The following is a 5,336-nucleotide window of genomic DNA, read 5'->3' as shown; positions in this document are numbered from 1 at the left end:
TAGATTTGATACCATATAAGAAATGAGAATAAGAGAAAAAAAACTAAAACAAATACAAGTGAGCCAAGTGTAAGGAGATGTTACCATGAAATAGCCAATATCCAAGAGCATACACCAAAGAATCAACAAGAGGAGACAATGATTTTTAAGGGGAAAAGAAAAGAAAAACCCCTTGTGTAATATAATGAATGGAGGAAAATCTCATGAGAGAGTTCTAGAGATTATTATAATAACATCATTGTGATGTATAGATCATTGGGAGAGAAGCATCTCTTTTATAGAGACGACAAAGGAGTTCCATTTGTAACTCCCATTTCTATGCATGCCACCATTCATAATAAGTGTTTGCAAAGTGTCAAGATCCTCTTAAGGAGGAAAAACTAATTTCCTTATAAAAGGAATTACAAAAGTAAGTGGTCCTCACACATGGACAAGAGGAAAATTAAATGGCATGTCCTCACATGTGGACTAGAGGACAAACAATGTAGGGATCCTTGGAATATTCCAAATTAAATTCATCCAAGGAATGACTAATTTTCTAACAAGACTTTTAGGCCTCTTTTGATGTAAATATAAAACTTTCTATGAAGCAATAAAATATTCACTTATAAAAAAAATATGTATAAAAGTTATTTAAAATAGTTTAGAGATTAAATTATATTAAATTAAGCATTGATTTCCTTTACTAATAAACAATGAGATTTCAAGCCCTAGAAAATATAGCTTTCAATATCTATCTGAACTATGTTTGGAGTGTTAAAAACAACTTATGCTTATAAATGAAAAGGAGAGATTGTTGGACAAAAGAGATGTTGATGAAGAACAAGATCAAAATTGAGCTATAAAGTATATGTGAAAGAGTCATATAATTTTTTTTATTGTCATCGATGTCAAATTATGTGACATAACTTCTTCATAGTTGCAATCATCTCAAGGATGTGATGTTGAATAAAGAATTGGAAGACAAAGTATGATGAAATGTTAAAGAATTTATGTTAAGTGTGTGATCTTAATTGAGCAACTGATCAATCAGTCTATGATAGTATAATGTTGATTTGATTTTTTTTTCATGATTTCATGAAGTATTTAGATGATGTATAAGCAAGTTAGTTTGGTCATTAAAAGATGGAATGAAGTTGGCAAGTGAAAAGATGAAGAATTAGTAAGTTACATTGAGCTAGAAATAGAGGTTGGTAAATGAAATTGTCAAAAGGTTATGTGAGAAAGATAGTATTCATCAAGAAATCAAAGAGTTCACCAAGAAAAATAGTATTAACCAAGCATAGAATTAATCGAGAAAGTATAGTATTGACCAAGAAAGGAAAAAGAAGACCAGATTCTAAAAGATCAAGATTGAGGCTGACATGAAGAAAAGATTTGGATTGTTCAAGAAGTTTCCAAGACAAGGAAAAAATTTGTTAACAAGATCAACAACTGGAATAATTAAGTGAAGATCTAATGATGGAGATTTGAAAAAAGAAGAAGTTCAAAGTTCAAGGTGAAAGTGTGTATAAATCAATGAATCTAAGCTAGAAAACATTAATCAATGATTATGATTAAGTACAAAATATATGGAGGAGATGAAGCAAAAATGACCTGTCTATATAAGAGATAAGTGAGATTGAATTCATTGTTGGTCCTATTGATAGTTGAGTTGATGTGAAGAGATGAAGGAGACTATACCAATTAGATCAAATTGAAAAGTTGTGGAATATTGAAATGTTGATGTGATGGCCAACTAGTGAGCAAAGATCTTGAGAAGAATGGAGATTTGATTAAGCAAAGTGAGTTGATATTTTTAAAAGATCATTTCATTGTTACTCTCTAACCATTTTAGCAAAAAATATCTTAACTGAGTGGACTTAACAATGTTAAATTATAAGTCCATTTGTAAGGTGACATTCTATTGAATGTTTGTAAGCTATTTAGATGAGGCCAATAATTGAAGAGTGATATGGTCTAGACGATCTTTGGTGAAAATCCCCTAGTAGGGCCACACCTAATAGTGTTCTTGTGACCATTAACAAGGTTGACTCCTAACCTAGCTCACTTCAGAAGACTCAAAATTTTGGGTTACAAGTACCGAGTGGTTTTTTCTTAATAGGGTTTTCATGTTTTAAATCTTTGTGTCAAAATGAGTAGATGATTTTGTTACATGTTATTTCATATTTATTGTTGAAACTATTTAAGCACTTTTGTAGTTTGGTTAGTGAACCTAATATTTAGAATAGGAAGTGAAGTTAGTTTGATGCATATATTTGATTAAGTACACGGTGTTTGGGTAAGTGCACCAAGATGGTGTTCAAAAAAGTGGACCACCCCACCCCCCCCCCCCAATAAAAGAAAAATTTTCAATAACCCAATTGGGTTATTTAAAAGTGAAATATCAGCTAGGCTTGGTATCCAAGCTTGGCCATTATACTTTACAAAACTCGATCAGGTTATTAAATAATATAATTCAAAAAAATCAATTGGGTTTTGTAAAATACAATTAAGTTTTTTGAATTATATACTTTACATAACCCGATCAGGTTTTTTACCCAATCAAGTTTTGTAAAGTATATATTGTGATCGTTGTCTATGTTTGAGGGTATTTTTATAACCTCAAATGGTAGCAGTAGCATGAATTGCGCAAGACAATAGCAAAACCAGATCAGGTTTACCATTAAAAAATGATTTTTGATTGCATCTCCATCCATGGCACCCCACAAACAAGGTAAGTCTTCATTCTATTCATTTTTTATGTATTTTTTTATCAATTTTTTTCATTTGGTTTTGTAATTTATAAGTTTGGTAATTATTCTATAATTTTTTTAATATAAATGAATCAAGGAATCCAAGAAAACAAGGGAGAGAAGAAAGACCACCTCCTACACAATCAAACCCTCCACCCATCATGACACAAGCACAAAACACTCCACCCATTATGATACAACCACAAAACCCTCCACCCATAGTGAAACAACCACAAAAACCTACACTCAGTGTTCCCATTCAACAACCACCACCTCCTATAAACCCTCTACACATACTTTTACATCATTTAACTACTACATAAGAGGATCTCATAAACTATCTCTCACAAAATAGTGCTAACATTACCCAAATGGTCAATAGGTTGCGGTCATCTACAATTTCTCACAACTCAACCCTAGGAAATACACTTGAACAAATAGCCCAAAATGCAAATGAGGTGTCTAAGGAGGTTACAAAATGGGGTGCATGGAGGGATAGATGTCGTTCATTTTATGCCGATGGGTTATCATATCAGCAAGTGAAAGATAAAGACATCAAGAAAGGTACTATATGTTATCTTTTCATTGATCCTATATCCGAAAACTCCCTATTACACACAACCAAAACTTTTCCTATTTATTGATGCATTGATACTAGGATGAGATCATGTTTTGGGATAGGTGGTATATGGTATTTGACCTACCATCATGTAATAATTATGAGGTTCCTCTATATTTTTTGAGGAAGCTATATTGTGAGTTCATTCTTGGAGAGAAGCCAAATTACTTTGACATCTATCTATTTTAGGGTAGAGGGAGAGGTCCTACACAAGATAGACCTAGGGCCCGTAGGGTGGTTCCACAAAATGAGAGGAGATGTACAACATGATAAACCATGCCTTGTGTTGTGCTCCCATCAATTTTAAATGAGTCTATTGATTTATAGACTCTTCATGCAGCTACATCATTGACGGATGTTATCATTGAGCAAGACTCACAGCTAGGTGGTTTTTCTTCACTTATGGCACCCCAACCATCATTGGATGCACCTTTAGGGTCATAAAAACATGCAACAACTCCATCATTGTCACCTATGGCACTAGGGTCATCATAGCATGTGACAACTCCATCATCATCCCATATGGCGCCTTGATCATCATAGCCTACGACAACTCCACTAGCATCACTTGGACCATTAGTGGCATCTCTGCTTATGTCACCTATAAAACTAGTGTCATCTCTGCTTGTGTCACCAACACCACCAGTGTCATCCAAACTTGTGCCACTGCATCATCATCATGTGCATTATTACAATCTTCAGGGTCCAATCTACATTTTTGTTTTAGCTGTCAGCACATATGTGATGGGATAGATATGGAGGTATTTGATGATAAAGTATCATCTCATCCATTTGTACATTTTGGTAATACTTGTTATTCATATGGAGGTGGGGATTTCACACTCATAGATGATTTCATGGTGATGGTCTTTAGTGGACAAGATGCACAGGTTTGTTTGTTTGAGTTTTGACATGATATTATTTAATCATATAAATATTGTAAAATTAAAAAAATATATATTTTATAGATCACTCTAGATTGATATTTGAACAATATGCAATGTAGAGTGCATCAATAGGTTTGAGAAAACCATAGAGTACTCATTTTGCTAGAGGTGTGAGGCTAGGAGCAAGAACACCCGAGGTAAAGTTTTTGAATAATCTTAAAAGTACAATAATACATTGGTTTAAAATATTGTTTCTTAATTGGTATGACACTAACAACCCACTTATAGATCCTCTTCCATCTCCTACCATCATTGAAACCCTCCCATTCATCAAATCCATCCAATTCCCATCCACATCTCTTGCTCCTAGCATTAACCAAACCCCATCTAATGAACCTCATGAGTTTTGACATGATACTATTTAATCACTTAAATATTGTAAAATTAAATATATATTTTTATTTTATAGAGCACTTTAGATTGATATGTTCAAACAATATGCAATGCAAGATGCAACAAGCAGTATGAGAACACCACATAGTACTCATTCTACTAGAGGTGCGAGGCTAGGAGCAAGAACACCTGAGGTAAATTTTTATAAATATTTTTAAAAGTAAAATAATATATTGGCTTTAAAATATTGTTTCTTAATTGGTATGACACTAACAACCCACTTATAGATCTTCTTCCATCTCCTACCATCATTAAAACCCTCCCATTCATCAAATCCATCCAATTCTCATCCACATCTCTTGCTCCTAGCATAAGCCAAACCCCATCCAATGAACCTCATGAGTTTTGACATGATATTATTTAATCACATAAATATTTTTTTAATTTTATAGATCACATTTAATTGATATGTTCAATAAATATGCAATGCAAGGTGAAACAAGCGGTACAAGAACACCACATAGTAATCGTTCTACACTAGAGGTGTGAAGCTAGAAGCAAGGGCACTCAAGGTAAACTTTTTAAAGTATTCTTAAATGTACAATAATACATTGGCTTTGAAATAGTGTTTCTTAATTGGTATTCTTAAAAGTAGTATAATACCTTTCCATCTCCTGCCATCATTGAAACCCTCCCAAATTC

The sequence above is a fragment of the Cupressus sempervirens genome, chromosome 10 (assembly GCF_028749045.1).
Source record: "Cupressus sempervirens isolate cs-2001-9-10 chromosome 10, ASM2874904v1, whole genome shotgun sequence".
Classification (NCBI taxonomy): domain Eukaryota; kingdom Viridiplantae; phylum Streptophyta; class Pinopsida; order Cupressales; family Cupressaceae; genus Cupressus; species Cupressus sempervirens.
This window is presented reverse-complemented; position numbering follows the sequence as displayed.